This window comes from Hemicordylus capensis, chromosome 2 (genome assembly GCF_027244095.1).
Source record: "Hemicordylus capensis ecotype Gifberg chromosome 2, rHemCap1.1.pri, whole genome shotgun sequence".
NCBI classification, from domain to species: domain Eukaryota; kingdom Metazoa; phylum Chordata; class Lepidosauria; order Squamata; family Cordylidae; genus Hemicordylus; species Hemicordylus capensis.
Genome location: NC_069658.1, coordinates 137,744,898 through 137,762,215, shown reverse-complemented (window position 1 = coordinate 137,762,215; position 17,318 = coordinate 137,744,898). Strand labels below are relative to the sequence as shown.

Sequence of the window (17,318 nt, the reverse complement as noted above, 5' to 3'; positions counted from 1 at the left end):
AAACGGCTAACATTATAATGCCCTTATACAAAACTATGGTGCGGCCACACTTGGAGTACTGCGTACAATTCTGGTCACCACATCTTAAAAAGGACATTGTTGAACTGGAGAAGGTACAGAAGAGGGCAACCAAGGTGATCAGGGGCCTAGAGCACCTTTCTTATGAGGCAAGACTACAACACCTGGCGCTTTTTAGTTTAGAAAAAAGACGACTGCGGGGAGACATGATAGAGGTCTATAAAATCATGCATGGTGTGGAGAAAGTGGAGAGAGAGAAATTCTTTTCCCTCTCACACAACACTAGAACCAGGGGTCACAAATTGATTGCCAGGAGGTCCAGGACCAACAAACAGAAGTACTTTTTCACACAATGCACGATCAACTTGTGGAACTCTCTGCCACATGATGTGGTGACAGCCAACAACCTGGATGGCTTTAAGAGGGGTTTGGATGACTTAATGGAGGCGACGTCCATCAATGGCTACTAGTCGGAGGGCTGTGGGCCACCTCCAGCCTCAAAGGCAGGATGCCTCTGAGTACCATTTGCAATGGAGTAATGGCATGAGAGATGGCACGCCCTCAACTCCTGTCTGTGGCTTCCAGCGGCATCTGGTGGGCCACTGTGTGAAACGGGATGCTGGACTAGAAGGGCCTTAGGCCTGATCCAGCAGGGCTGTTCTTATGTTCTTATGAGTCAGCAAAACCTTGTGCAAACCGAAGGTACGGGGAAGGAAACTGTGGGTCCATTTTTTCTCAAAACTGGTTCGCCGCATTCAGACGTACAGGTTCAGAAACTGGAGGTGAAGGGTCCTCAGAGTCATGTTACATCCGAATTTGGCGTCTGTGTTTTAAGAGGGTTGTCTTAAATTCAGAGTCATCTTCTATTCAGAGTCATCTTCTAGAGCCCCTGGTGGCGCAGTGGTAAAACTGCCGCCCTGTAACCAGAAGGTTACAAGTTTGATCCTGACCAGGGGCTCAAGGTTGACTCAGCCTTCCATCCTTCCGAGGTCGGTAAAATGAGTACCCAGAATGTTGGGGGCAATATGCTAAATCATTGTAAACCGCTTAGAGAGCTCCGGCTATAGAGCGGTATATAAATGTAAGTGCTATTGCTATTGCTATTGCTATTGCTATTGCTATTGCTATTGCTATTCAGGAAACTACTGGTAGATGAGGTAATAGCAGAAATGAATCCTTCCAGGAACAGGGAAGTAGAATAGGCCACTATACTCACTCAGACCTGGAGTGTATGGATTCTTGAATTCTGAGGCAGAGGATTGAAGTACAGAAAGCAGGTTAGTGCTCTGTTGATTGAGTCAAGGGCAGCATTCTAGTATTTGCCTAACCAATCCAGAGGCTTCCTCCTGCCTGCCAGTTTTTGAACCTAGTGGTACATACCCCTGTTCTCTTCTGTGTGTGGAACTGTGCAGTGCACACAGCTGTGGGCAGTTCACTAGTCTAAGTGATCTAAACATATAGCAGAGTGAGCAGCTAATGAGTTGGTAAAGTGTGTGGTAGGAGAATTTTCAGATTCCTAGAGAGGGAATCTGATTTTTGAATGCTTTCCAAAGTTTTTTTTTTTTTTTAAAGCAGAACTGCTTGCAAGTAAAAAAAACTAACACAGCACAAAATGGGGTGGGCTAGAACTTTTCTCCTTGATGCCCTAATTTTCTACATGATATTTCCTCAACATATTATATGTGCACCCAGTGAGGTACCCAGAATGAGGTCCAGTGAGGAGGACGGAGAGAAGAGTATCTGCTTCCTTTTACTGCTGGTTACTGTCTAGAATTAGTATCTATCTATCTTTCCATCCATCCATCCCATCCATCCATCCCCTTCCTCCTCTCAAAACGATGGCAAAAAACACGGCATCCTACTCAGTGTGCAGCACTTTATATTTCCCAGCAATAATTTGTCCTGCGGTGCTCTGTGTGGCACTGGGTTCAGCCCTCCTAGGTTAGGCCAACATCTCCTCTAGCTCATGTGCATACTTGAGTTATGCACCCCTGGGGTAAAAGGCGGCAACACTAGCTACCCTAGATGGGACGTCTGTCATATCATGGCCCTATTTGCACAGCAAAATAGGGAAATTGGAGAATTCTGATTTTTTCTTTCTTTCTTTCAGAAGTTAGGGGCTACTTTCTATGGTTCCACACAAGACAAAAAAAATTGGTGGGGGGCAGGGGGAGAAAGCGTTTAGAAATTGTGACCTTTACTTAGTGCCTGAAGTGGAATGGTCTGCTCTATTGCTTCAAAATCCGATCACCTCATTTGGCTGCATGTGTGTATCTGGCCTACATCCCAGCATGAGGTCCCTAGTTCAAGCCCTGGAGTACCTGACAACATTGCTGCAACAAAGGGGCCATTATTGACCCACTCCAGTCCCATAGCCTGTAGATTTTAATAGGCAGGAAACAAAAGGCCCAGATCTGAGGGGCTGGGGCCAAACCCTGACAGCTGGCATGTATAACCCAGACTCCATTGCTGATTTATCTTCATTGCCAAGCCTCCTGGGCTTTAGTCAGAAGCAAATCCATATCGAGAAACTCTCTGGCCTCTCTCAGAATTAATCACATCCAAATCCACCTTTAAATAATGACAGGGTGGCAGCTCCAGCTGATAAAAGCCAAGGAAATCCACCTCCAGGCTGACAGTCCCTCTCCAACATAACGCACAAGCATCCCCCCACTCTCTTTCTCACAGCACTAAAAAGCAAGCATCAGCCTTTTCAATGTCCCCACCACTGCCGTCATATTCTTTAGCAATTAAAAAAAATCTGATTGCTTAATACTTGCTGGGGATCCTGTGCTGCCTCTAAGCTCTCTCAGCAAGCGAACGTACTGCTGACAGATGGTGGGGAGAAAGATGGGCTGTTCTGGATTTCTTCCAAACATTGTGTCTAGCTGCAGCACATCTAAAGAAGGGTTTTTTTAAAAAACAAAAACTCAGTTATTTTTTGTGTTAATTTTCCTTTTTTTAAAAATTGATTTTTACATTTCTCATTTAATTTTTCATTTAAATCAGTGATAGCAGAGTTCACTCTGGCTCTCATTGCTCCAACACTTGGCAGTTCTTAAATTTTCAGATATCAGATACTCAAAAGTGTTGCCATGGAGTTGGCCTGTTTCCAGGAATCAGGGCCCTGCCTTCATATGGAGAAGGTACATGTTAATACATATACAAAAAGGTGCCAACTCAGATATTATCTGAAGCAGAAAGGGGTCAATGATTAATCTTTCCTTGACTGGATGGTGTCCCACAACTGAAGAGGCAGTCAGTGATGTAACTAGGGTAAGAACATGGAGGCATTTCCCTTGCGTGCAACTGAAACAAGGACATGAAATGGCCATCTCAATTATGTTGTACATATTAACAGTTACTTAAATGTTCCGTTATGTAACAGTTTATGTAGAGTACAGAAAAATTAAGTATGTTCTCAGGGTTGTAGATGAATAGCCAGATAGCACCTTGGCCAGAGGCTTAGTGAGGGCAGAGGCCAGGCAGAATACCACTGCTGCAGGTTCAAATCAGTCCTGCGCTTGTAGTCCACACAATACAGCCACCAAATACTTCTGGAGTGGTAGGAGGAAATCAGAAACACCAATACTGACAGAAGCCCTATTCACACATGTAGAGTGCACATACAATCTGTGTATAGTGTATGCACGTTCAGATTTGCATGCACATACACTTATTTACATGTTATGTTCAAAGCATGACCATGCAGTAGTACATTTCTTATCTGTAGCCCACATTTTAGGGGTCCTGCACTCAGAGTCACATTTAAAGTAAACTCACCTGCAAACATGTACATGTGTACAGACAGCTGGACACAAAACTATATATTTAATCCTCGTAGACGTGACTGATGTGTGGAGAGTGCGTCCCAGCACTCAGCTCATTGGCTGAGCCACGGAGGCACTGGATTGGCTGGGCACCAGCAGTTGGCACCACTCGCGAGAGCGATGGGCCGTTTGGGGAAGCTGGTGGCAAGGCGGCTGGCTGCTTAGGGAAGCGTGCGGCTGGCGGTGGCCCACTTGGAGAAGCAGGCAGGCGGCTGGCAGTGGAGGCTGGGTCTGGAGAGGAAGGGGCGGTGAGGCGAGGGGGTGAAGCCCCGGTGCCCATTGAAGGAGGCCGGGTCAGGAGGGGAAGGGGTGGGGGGCAAAGCCCCGGAGCCCGTTTGAGGCCGAGTCGGGAGGGGAACAGGGAGGGAGGGCAGGAAGAGAGACTGGGGAAGGAGGCAGGGGGATTGTAGAAGAAACAACCAACCAATTAAATTCTCCCAAGTAAACCCCTAAAAGTAAGTAAAATACCGCACAGATGCTCTGTGCGGGATCGGCTAGTACAACATAATGTCTGGGTAGGATTAGTGGAGAGCAGCAGTCAGTGGTTTGGTTTGGTACAATTTCTGAGCAACAGCAGTGTTAGCTGAGCAGTAGGCGATTTCAGTAGCTAGACTATTAAAACCTTTAACTCTCTCAGAGGTAGTGGGGTGGAGGTTAGAACTTTGTAGGTGTAAACAAGACTACAAAGCAGCTTTTAAAAGTTGTGACTCATTTGTTTTGATTTCCACTATATATTTTTGCTCCAAATTCCTCTAAAATTCTCCTAATCATCACCAGCAAAAACTCCAAGAGAGTGACTTCAGCAGAATATTACACCTTTGCCATCAAAATAAAATAATAATAATAATAATAATAATAATAATAATAATAATAATAGTGTGTGTATATAATATAAATAAAATGAGATGTCTGTATTCACTTGCGTATTTGTTTTTGAAAAACATACTTTTGGGGTCCAAGTTAAAATTAATATATGGAGCATAAAATGTCACATCTCATTTTCCTGAAAGTCCTTGGGCTAAGAAGGAAGGCAGGCAACAGTAAATATATTGGCTGTATTTTCATATTGCGTCAAAGATTATCTGGACACCGGAGATGAAAGTATAAAGCTAAGGGATGAATACATTACCACTGCCAATACACTGTAGGAGAACAATCATTAACCTCTTTTCAGCCAGGCTGGGTTGTTTTTATCCATGGAAAGATGTGGAATTGGCACATTTTTGTACCTCTTACTTGTTTTTATATATCTAATTGGGCAGCTCGGCTGCCTAATACAGATGTCTACTGCAGGTGAATAGAGAAAGAAGAAACCAGTCTAGATCTGCTGTTGGTTGTCCAGACAATGTAGCGCTTTGTGGAATCAGGAGTGAACTTCATATACCCTTTACAAAGGAAACTCCATTCTGCACTAAAAAAGGACAATCTGCAACCTGTATAAATTATGCAAATTTAGCATATTTGTTATTTTAGCTGATTTTTATTAGACTCCTTTCTTTAAGGAAAGTAAGCTTATGAGATCACCTGGCATTGTGTGTATGTATATGTGTGTGACCCATCAACTTTGCAATACCTGGACCAATATGAACCAAATTCGGTACAGTTGTAGGGACAACTCAAAGGCATAGTTTATGATGATGTCATCCACCCCAATTCAAGATGGCAGATGCATAAATGTTTGAGGCACATTTGGGCTAACTTGTGAACCGCCTAATCAATTTGAACCAAATTTGCTTCTGCTGTAGGGACACATAGGGACGACTCAAGGGCATAGTTCATAATGATGTCATCCACTCCAATTCAAAATGGTGGATGTGTTAACATTTGAGGCACAAGTGGCCTAACCTGTGGACCACCTAACTAATTTGGACCAAATTTGGTGCAGTTGTAGTGAGTGACACAAAGGGATCCTCAATGGCATAGTTTGTGATAATGTCATATGTCCCAGTTCAAGATGGTGGACAGGTGAACATTTGAGGCACAAGAGGGTTAAATTGTGAACCAAGAATACAAGATGTACAAGATGTCATCCACTCCAATACAAGATCCACCCCAATACAAGATGGAGTGGATTATGTCATCCACTCCAATACATGCATGAATGTTTGAGACACAAGTGGGCTAACTTGTGAACCACCTGACCAATCTGAACCAAATTTGCTACAGGTGTAGGGACATGCAGGGATGGCTCAAGCATGTAGTTTTTAATGATGTCATCCACCCAGATTCAAGATGGCAGATGTGTGAACCTTTAATGCTGAAGTGGGCTAACTTGTGAGGATGACTATTATCAAGATTATAGTGAAAAGAAAGTAGTTAGATTAGTTATTACCAGAACAACTTGTTCTGCTTCTGCTAATGATGAAAAAGAGCAAATTCTATGTAGTGCACCTAGCCCTCCTGCCTTTATATTGGAAATTTTATAAAGGTGTCCATATTATTATTATTTATATACACAGTTAGACAGGTGTTATTGACTGGTTTGTTTTATCCAGACATCGAGTCCTTCCCAAGGACCTGGGATGGCTGAATTTTATTGTCAACGCTGTTGTTACAGATATCGTCGCAGAATATAGGCTGTTCCCAGTAAAGCTGCTTTTTGTAATTGGCTGATGGTGATTTCTGTGGCCCCTATGGTGTTGAGGTGCTCTTCAAGGTCTTTTGGAACTGCACCCAGGGCACCAATTACCACTGGGATTTTGGTCTTTTTCTGCCAGAGTCTTTCAATTTCAATTTGTAGATCTTTGTATTTTGTGGTTTTTTCTATTTCTTTTTCTTCTATTCTACTATCCCCTGGTATTGCTAAGTCGATTATTTTGACTTGTTTTTCTTTCTTCTCAACTACAGTTATATCTGGTGTATCGTGTGGCAGATGTTTGTCTGTTTGTAGTCGGAAGTCCCATAATATTTTTACATCTTCATTTTCTACAACTTTTTCAATTTTATGGTCCCACCAATCTTTGGCTACAGGTAGCTTGTATTTTTTGCAGATGTTCCAGTGTATCATCCCTGCTACCTTGTCATGCCTTTGTTTGTAGTCAGTCTGTGCGATCTTTTGACAACAGCTGATTAGGTGGTCCACTGTTTCATCTGCTTCTTTACAAAGGCGGCACTTGCTGTTTGTTGTGGGTTTTTTAACTTTTGCTCTTATTGCATTTGTTCTTAGTGCCTGTTCTTGTGCAGCCAGTATTAAACCCTCTGTTTCTTTCTTCAAGTAACCATTCTTAAGCCTTTGCCAGGTCTTGGTGATGTCTGATTTTCCACTTATATTGTGCAAATATTGACCATGCAGGGGCTTATTTCTCAATTTTTCTGCTCGGTTCTTGACGTGTTCTTTCTTGTAGGCCTGCTTTGTTTCATTGGTGTTGAATCGTTTTGCGTTATTGACCATTTTAAGTGCATCTTCTTCACTGCCCTTGATATATTCTTCAAGGCCTCTTTTCTCCTCCTCTACTGTTTGATGGACTTGCAGCATTCCTCTTCCACCTGAGCTGCGAGGGAGGTAGAGCCTATCTACATCACTGCGGGGGTGCAGAGCATGATTGATGGTCATGATTTTCCTGGTCTTACGATCTAGCTTCTCTAGCTCTGCCTGGGTCCAGTCTATTATTCCTGCAGTGTATCCGATAATAGGTATAGCCCAGGTGTTTATGGCTTGTATGGTGTTCCCACCACTGAGTTTGGACTTTAGGATTTTTCTAACTCTCCTGATGTATTCACTTCCAATTTTTCTTTTAACTTCAGTGTGTGCAATGTTATCAGCCTGGAGAATGTCCAAGTATTTGTAAGGTTCTTTCTCTTCCAGGTTCTTGATGTTCCTTCCATTGGGCAGTTCTAGTCCTTCTGTTTTTCTTATTTTCCCTCTGTTCATTATTAATGCAGCACACTTGTCTAGTCCAAATTCCATTGCTATATCGCTACTGAATATATGGACAGTGTTTAGCAGTGATTCGATTTCTGATTGGGACTTTCCATACAACTTCAGATCGTCCATGTACAGCAGATGGTTGATTTGACTTGATGCTTTAGATGTTTGGTATCCGAGGCCTGTTTTGTTGAGTATTTGTGAAAGTGGGGTCATGGCGATTACAAACAGTCCCCTTGGAAAATACCTCTTCTAATGCTGACCTGTCCAAGTGTCTCGCCATTGATTGTTAACTGTGTACTCCACATGCTCATTGCTTTTTTAATAAATATCTGAATGTTTTTGCTGACACCAGTTGTTTCTAAACATTTTAGTATCCATGTGTGAGGCAATGAATCAAAGGCTTGCTTGTAGTCAATCCATGCAACACTTAGATTGGTTTTTCTTCTCTTGCAATTTTCTAAAATCATTTTGTCAATCAGCAGCTGGTCTTTTGTGCCTCTGGTGTCCGGGCAATTTCCTTTCTGTTCAACTGGAAGCTGTTTGTTAGTTAATAAGTGTTGCATCACTTCATCTGCTATTATTCCAGTTAATAATTTGAACATGGTTGGCAGACAGGTTATTGGTCTATAATTACTTGGAACTGCACCTTTTGCTGGGTCTTTCATGATGACATGAGTTTTGCCAGTTGTTAGCCATTGTTCAATATCACCTCCTTGCAAAATGTGATTGAACTGTTTTGATAGTTGTTTATGAAGGCTTGTTAGGTGTTTAAGCCAAAAGCCATGCAGTTCATCGTCGCCTGGCGCAGTCCAATTTTTAATTTTCTTTGCTCTTTCACTTATTAATTCTGGTGTTATTATTATAGCTTGCATTTGCTGGTTACATTTTTTGACCTCTTTCATCCAGCCTGCTTTTTTATTATAATCTATTGGAATGTCCCATAATTTCCCCCAGAATTGCACTGTTCCTTCTTTATTTGGTGTTTCTAGGTTTCTTGCAGTTTCTCCTTCTATGCTTTGGTAGAAACGTCTCTGATTTGACTGGAATTGGAGATTCTGCCTGTGTTGTGTAATTCTGGCTTCATATCTGCTAATCTTCTTTGACACTGCTGTTATTTGCTGCTTTATTATTTCCAGGACTTCTCTAATTTTCCTTGAATCTAAGTGGTATTTTTGGATCAGATACTGTTTGGTGTTTTCATTCTTCAGCTTCTTGTCTTTCATATCTTTCAATTTACTAGCATCTGATCTAAGCCTGGAGATATTATTTTCTAATCTAATCTTCCATTTAGGTGATGTACTACTTTCTTTTTTGACAGGTCCATTGATCTTATATCCAAGCTCTTGTGTTGTTATTGTTGCTGCACTGTACATTAGTTGGTTTGTTTCTTGCAAGTTATTGGTTGTTATTTCTGCAAGTGCAGCATTGACATCTTTTAATACCTGAGCAACTTGTTTTTTGGCAACTGTTTTTAGAGCTGGAAGTCGAACCCTGGTGGTTGTTTGGTTCATGTGCTCAGTTATTTTTTGCTTTAGTTCTTGTTGCTTTTCTGTTAAACGGCATTTGGGTTTTTGAGGTGAAGGCAAAGGGGAGGTTGCCTGGTTTTGATTTTGAAACAGTTCAGCAACAGTGGTATCTTCTATTTCCAACACCTCCTCCACCTGCGCCTGAGCAACTGCTTCAGTTGGTGGTCATTCTTCTTCCATATCTTGAGCCTGTGTTGCTCTTTGCAGTTCTTCCAGCTCAACTCCTGTGAATACTTTATTTCTTATTATGAATCTTCTCTGGTCTGCTAGCCTTTGTTCTGTTATTTCTGTATCTGGATGCTTCTCTTTCCAAATTTGGTACATTCTTTTTAAATAACCTCTTCTAGTTGGACTAGACTTGTAATAGCAGATCATTATTTCCTTGTTGGCATTTTTTGTATATTTTTTTCGGTTAAGCGACATTTCTTCCAGTAACTTTGCTGTCTACAGCCCTGGTTGCTCAACTGAAGATCCTGAGTCCTGTTGCCCACTTGCCACCAGATGTCCAGGCTCTCCAGCACCTGGCACGGTCCTTGTTGACCCGGGCGACGACCGATCCGGTATAGATTTATTAAAGTTACGTCTCACCATATTGTTGATGGGAGAGGCACTCTTTGTCTGGCTCCTCTGGTGACAAATGTCCAGTATGGTTGGACCTCTGGCATAGCTCTCACCTTCCTCAGAGCATGCAAGCCCCACAACCATGCCAAGGTAGTGCCTCACTGGCGGCATTATTATTATTATTATTATTATTATTATTATTATTATTATTAAGTTTAATTTAGTTTATTATTGCCTGACATGAGGAAAATTACTCAAAGCAGTCCCATTGAAATTAAAAGGTTAACTTAGACATTGTCCTGCATTAATCTCCAAGGGAATACTTTAAGTAATTTTTCTCATGTCAGCCGTTATTAATATCATCATCTTCTTCTTCTTCCACTTTTCAACAAATAATTTCTCAAAGCAGTTTACATAGAAAAATGAATAAGATTGTTCCTTGTCCCCAAAGGAATTCAACCGAAAAAGAAACACAAGGTAGACACCACCAGCAGCTACTGGAAAGTCATTGTGCTGGGCCTGAATATGGACAGCACTCTCCCCTAGCTAAATTTAAAAGAGCCACCATATGTCGTTTCCTAATACTGAGTGCAAACATTTGCTGATCTAGACCAGTACCATTGACCATGTCTGGTGGTGATGTTCCAAGGATACTGAGGCTGAGAAGTATTTTCTCAGCCCTGCTGCTTGAGAACTTTCTTAGTTAAAGATTCCAGAGATTGATACTGGGACTGTCTGCATACAAACCATTTGTCCTGTACCATTGAGTTGTTGTTGTTGTTATTTATTCGATTTCTATACCGCCCTTCCAAAAATGGCTCAGGGTAGTTTACACAGAGAAATAATCAATAAATAAGATGTATCCCTGTCCCCAAAGGGCTCACAATCTAAAAAGAAACATAAGATAGGAACCAGCAGCAGTCATTGGAGGTACTGTGCTGGGGGTGGATAGGGCCAGTTACTCTCCCCCTGCTAAATAAAGAGAATCACTACATTAAAAGGTGCCTCTTTGCCAAGTTAGCAGGGGAATTATGGCACCCAGAGTTATGGGTGCTTCACTTTTTCTCCGCTCTGTCTCCACCACTGCTTCTGGGATTGTACCAGAGATTGTCGACATATTATCAAGACTATCAATGTAGAGGTCATTCACACAATAAAAAACTGTGTCCTACACAAGTTTGGGAGCTGTGTGTGCTCCCAATCTTCAGTTGTGTGGAAGCAAGGTAAGAGGAAAATATAGGTAGAAGTGGATATGTGGAATCACAGTAGAGGAAAAGCTACCCAGGTTTTCCTCCTACCTTGCTTCCACACGACCGAAAATTGGGAGCACACCCAGCTCCCAAACCCAGGTAGAACACAGTTTTTGATTGTGTGATAAACCTCGTAGTCTTAGAGACTAGAAGCATGTTCTTTGACAACATGGAATCTGAGATTCTCAGGATACTGAACTTTGTATCCCATGCTAATTTCTGTGCTTGCAAAGTGCAGTCATTGTACTGTGTAAAACACAAGGCTCTGCCACAGTTCATGGGCACCTGTGCTGTTTGTGAAGTTAAGAACATAAGAACAGCCCTGCTGGATCAGGCCTAAGGCCCTTCTAGTCCAGCATCCTGTTTCACACAGTGGCCCACCAGATGCTGCTGGAAGCTTACAGGCAGGAGTTTAGGGCATGCCCTCTCTCCGGCTGTTACTCCCCTGCAACTGGTACTCAGAGGCATCCTGTCTTTGAGGCTGGAGGTGGCCTATAGCCCTCCGACTAGTAGCCGTTGATAGACCTCTCCTCCATGAAGTTATCCAAACCTCTCTTAAAACCATCCAGGTTGTTGGCTGTCATGACATCTTGTGGCAGAGAATTCCACAAGTTGATCATGCATTGTGTGAAAAAGTGCTTCTGTTTGTTGGTCCTAGATTTCCTGGCAATCAATTTCATGAGATGACCCCTAGTTCTAGTGTTATGGTTCTAGTGTTATGTGTTCAGCTGGATTGGTTCCGACTCTCACTATGCATAGCAATGGAGCTAACTATATAAGAAAAAAACCTACTGGATCAGGCCAACAAACATGCATTGCATGAAGATGTACTTTCTTTAATCTGTCCTTAATGAACTGCCAGACAATTCCATGTTCTAGTGAAAATCTTCTCCCCTAGCTCTCTCTACACCATTCATAATGTTATAAACTTCTGCCATGCCTCCCCTCTTCAAATCATGTTTTTTGTACCTACCTTTCTGTGCTCTCAGTGGCATGCTACGTTGCTGAACCAGGAGCATGGGAAACTGCTGCATCTGGACCAGCTCTGAGTCTCTCAACAAAAGTGTAGCTAGAAAAGCGAGTTGATTATATCCATCAATTAGCTGGTTAGTCTCAGTGCTATATAAGAGATGTTTAACTAGCTATAAAAATGCACAGCTTGTGCTGGACATCTCCTCCTCCTGTATGTTTGATATCCTCGAGTCATGAACTCTGCAACTATGAATAGCAATAATCAACGCCGGTAATCCTTTTATGACTCTTAATTAAACAGCTCTTTGCCATATAGTAGGCTAATATTATTAGTGTTATTTGTGTCACAGTAACATTCAGAGGCCTCTTGTTATTATTAGGGTCTCATTGGACAAATCATTGTATGAAACCTTCTGTGCTGAATGCAAAAATCATCTTAATAAGGCTGTTCAAGCAAGCCTTTGCTGCACAGAGGGAGAACATAACATGGGGATACTGTTTTGGGCAGCTGTTCTGCATCTTGTACAATGCCAGTTTTTGTCCTTAGTGACAGGGCAGGGCCATAGCATTGGATGTGCAAAGCTCAGTGATAAGACTGCATGTTTTTGCATGTCAAACATCCCACACACAATACTTCAAATCATTTTGTAGTTTTTTGTCCTGCCTTCTCCCTAAATGTCAGAGCAGATTGAACATTGTATTATAACAATCCTATGAGGTAATTTAGGGAGAAACAATTGACCAGCCAACCATCATTTTGGCTGCCTTAGGATGTCATGTGGAACTACAGGTCCAATGGACCCACGGTTCCATGCCACCCCGCCTCCCACTCTCCTGTCAAATTCGGACATGCTGAAGAGCAGTCTCTCTGCAGACTGCAGAGAGGAGTGGGAGCTGGCTGTGCGGGCTTCCTTCTTTACTGAAGGACAGCCCACACAGCCAATCATGCTTGAACTGAAGGAGGAGCTTCCTCTCTCAACTTCCTCCCTCAAGCTTCCTCAAATAACAAATAACAGTTTCCTCCCTCAACTCTGGTTCCAGGGGAAACAGCCTGCATTTCTGAATTTGGACATACCGCAGGCTGCCTAGAACCCTGGATTGCGATAACAAAACTCACTACAACCCAAGGGTTCAGATTGGAGTTCCAAATCTGAACCCTCGGTTTAGTCACCAACGTGTGACCCAGGCTGCCTGCATTCAGATGTAATATCCATAGAACCACAGGCCCATTCAACCACGTTTCCACATTACATGTGAATATGGCATCCATGTCTGAAAAACAAATAGAACTTAACGCTAATGAGCTATAAGAATCAGTGCCCTCATGTCATGTTTTCTGTTGTGCAGATAATTTGTGAGGGTTTCCCCCCTTCTTGTTCCAATTATTTTTATTATAAAACAGTGTATTTATAGTGAACAGTGCATGAACAAAAAACTGTGTACATTTTCTACCACATTATCGCAACCAGAAGCACATCTATTTATTTTTCAAAAATCAGTACACATGCCATTTCTTAAGAATAATACCAAGTTTTAAACTCCTTCATTCTAATATAATAAGATTTATATTATCTCCACTGTAGCTAGTCCCACACCCTTATCCAGTATGTAATTTCATATATATCTGGACCTTTTAATAGGCAGGTTAAACATAATACTGGTAATTCTGCATTCAATTTTATTCTTTCTTTGGTATCATTGTTTTGTATGTTACAGCATCTATTGATTTGATTTGATTTGATTTGATTTGATTTGATTTGATTTATATACTGCCTGACTCCCAAGTCAGAAGGGCATGAACCAAGGTTTATGCACAGGTTTGGCACCATGGGGAGGCATTATATCCAGGCATAACACCATTTGACCACACAGATGGCATCCACGTATGTGCAGATGGCATGTTTGTGACAGCACTGCGTGCGGGTTCTTGGGGGCAATGCTGTTGCAGCAGGAAGCTGCATGAGGTGGCAGAGAGCAGGTAAGGACCTGCTCACCTTTTTTTTTTTTTTAAAGATCTCGCACACCACTCCCCTCCCTGTGTCACTGAAGCTGTGCACGCACCTCAGCTCGTGCACATACCAACAGTATAAATTGTTCTAAAAGATCTGGAGGATTATATTCTGTCATTATATCTATCACACTCAAAACTGCTGCCTGGTAGGTCTTGGCCATCCCCATCACATATGGATATAAGTTCCTTTTGATCCCCATTATTTCCTACATGAATCTGTACCAATTCCCACTTTTAAAAAAAAATCCCTGAAGAGGTAAGATGATACTGCCTTGAAAGAAGTTTATAATAAGATTCCCTAAGTGTCATACAGATTGAGAAATACAGTCTATATTGCTATATATATATTGGCAAAAAAGCTCATCATATAATACCTATTTCTTTCTGCCAGTGCTTAATATATTGTTTCTTTTTATGGCCCATATCAAGCAATATTTTATATTTGTTTTAGAAATATTACCCCTTTGGCTATGATGTGTATCTTACATTCAGTCGTCTTTCATCAATCTTATCATAATTTCCTTTGGAAAGAATGACTAGCCTGAAAAAAAAAATGAAAATAGCAGAACTCTCTGATCTTGTATATTAATCAGGAAATTCTGATATTGTATAAGTTCTTCCTATTTCCATAAATTCCTTAATTTAAATCCATAATAGATATTCTCAGATCAGAGAAGTCAAGAGAAGAGCTTAAGTGCTTGTATGATCACGTGTACCACAATGCATGGATATTGGAAGTTCACGTCTTAACTTCTGACTTCTGAATCATGTAAGCAGTAAATACATTCTACAGTCTCACATGTTGTGCTTAATTACAATTTAGCCTCCCCAGAAATTGCATTCTGAAATTAGAGCTGTATGGAGAGGTTTTGAGGTTTATGTGTATAACCTTCTGATGAAGTCCCCAAATGTCTATGTTATTATAGCTGGTGATTTTAATACTAGATTGGGCCCAAATGACATCACTTTATATACAGCCCATCAGAGATACCCCCTAGAAAGGGATTGCCCCCGCCCTCCATTTCAAACACGCCAGTTCAAAGATCGGGTTAGTAATCTTGCAGACCTTTGCTTGGCTAATCTAATGGATTCTCTGGACTTCTTTGTAATGAATGGGGCTATGGAAAACTCGAGAGAGGGGGAGTTTAATTACTTGGTGGGCCGGGATGAGGGCAAGTGTTTTAGATTATATTCTTGTATCACATAATTTACTGCGTTTGCTGGATCAATTTAAGATGGACAACCACAGAGATAGTGACCATCCCCCTTTGGTCCTATCTCTGAAACCCCTTGCAGAGGGTCTATATTTAGATCCTATTTTCCAGACTGCCTTTAGTGATGGTGACAAGTTCTCTAGAGTGAAATGGCCTACCCGACTAGATGGACAATTTAAGGAGCTGTTGCTCTCAGATAATTTATTACTATGATAGGCTCCTTTGCTAACTGAGCACTCCAGTGATAGGGTACTTTATCAGTTCCAGCCTCGTATTCAGTTAATTCAACAACCCCTTGCTCAATGTGCTAAGAAGAGATCTAGTGGATGCAGAGGTAGTGTTAGTGGATGATTCGACCGAGATTGCCTTAATGCAAAGAAGGCCTTTGTTGCGAACATCAAACTTTATAGGGCCAATAAGAACTGGATTACAGTACAACACATCCTTTATCAGAAAAAACAATGCAAAGCACTAATAAAAAGGAAAAGGAAAGCTGCACTTAGGAAAACCTGCAAGCAATTTTGGGCCAACTCTAGGTCTGATGATACCTCCACCTTTTGGAATATTGTATCTGCCCATTCCTCTGGCAGGGGGCCTGGGCTGGGCTGCTACCTCCCTGTAGATGTGTGGGTAGCCCACTTTCAAGCTTTGTATGGGACATCTGTCCCTGATGAAATGCCATTATTATTATTATTATTATTATTATTATTATTATTATTACTAGCTGAACCACTCCCCCACATTCTGCCCACCTCCCTCACCCCTTCTGCCCCAGTCTCCTCTCCCCACCGCCACCCTCTGCCCCAGTCTCCTCCCCCCCGCCATCCTCTGCCCCAGCCTCCTCTCCCCCCTGCCGCCTTCCACCCCAGTCTCCTCTCCCCCCCACCCCCTTTTGCCAGGCACCCCATTTCCCACCGCTGCAAAGCAGGTGAACTTCGCAGCGGAGCCGCTTGCCTTTTTGCGGTTCCCCAGACTTCGTTTTGCGGTTCCTCATGTCATCGCTACCAGCCCCAGCTCTCCCCTCCCAGCTGCCCCCAACTGCCGAATTTCCTCCCGCTCCTTGAGGACGCTCCTTGAGGACGCTCCTTGAGATCGAGTGTTGGTTGTCTCTGCACCCTCAGGCAAGCTCCTTGGGTCCATTTACCTCACAGGAGTCCAGTTTCCTCCTTCCTCCTTTTCCCCAACTCTGCAAATGCCTTGCTAATTGCTCTCTCTCGCCTGCCTCCCTCACTGCTGTTCACCATCCAGACGCATCCCCGCATCCCCACCCAGTTCCAAACGCAGTTGGCCGTAAGATAATTAAATGTATAAATTATTGCTATTATTATTAATTCTATTTCTATACCGCCCTTCCAAAAATAGCTCAGGGTGGTTTACACAGAGAAAAAACACAAATAAATAAGATAGATCCCTGTCCCCAAAGGGCTCACAATCTAAAAAGAATCACAAGATAGACACCAGCAACAGCCACTGGAGGTACTGTGCTGGGGGTGGATAGGGCCGGTTTCTCTCCCCCTGCTAAATAAAGAGAATCACCACATTAAAAGGTGCCTATTTGCCAGGTTAGCAGGGATCTTATTGCCCCAGCTAGAATTACTACCGATTTGGCCTTCAGTTTCCATCAAGGAGGTCACTAGTTTAGTGACCCAACTTACATCAGGTAAGGCCCCAGGGTTGGATCAGATACCTTCTGAACTGTTAAAATTTAATGTTGAATGGTGGGCCCCTGTACTTGCAAGACTCTTTACTCATATTGATCGTACTGCCTGTATTCCGGTGGAGTGGGGAACAGTGGTGATTGTTCCCATCTACAAGAAAGGCCAACACTCTGACCCTTCTAATTATCGACCAATCAGTCTGTTGAGCATTATTAGTAAATTATATTCTGGACACTTATATGTTAAACTCATGGATTGTTTGGAACAGAAGCACATACTAAGGGAGGAACAGGTTGAGTTTAGGTCCGGTTGGTCAACTCTTACTATTACGGTTACTACAACATCTGGCTGGAAAGTATTCACTGTTGTATGCAACCTTTTTGACATTAACGCAGCATTTGACTCCATCT

At 42.3% G+C, this 17,318-nt stretch overlaps 1 long non-coding RNA gene across 2 annotated transcripts in view; it reads left to right on the top strand.

Moving 5' to 3' along the window:
- The window catches only part of LOC128346544 (uncharacterized), a 78,025-nt gene that overhangs the window by 31,501 nt on the left and 29,206 nt on the right, over positions 1–17,318 (top strand). The window contains exon 2 of one of the 2 annotated variants that reach the window (XR_008317039.1): positions 14,694–14,805. The exons of the other annotated variant lie outside the window; for it this stretch is intronic. This is a non-coding gene — a long non-coding RNA (uncharacterized LOC128346544). The remainder of the gene's footprint in view (positions 1–14,693; positions 14,806–17,318) is intronic. 2 annotated transcript variants of the gene reach the window in all.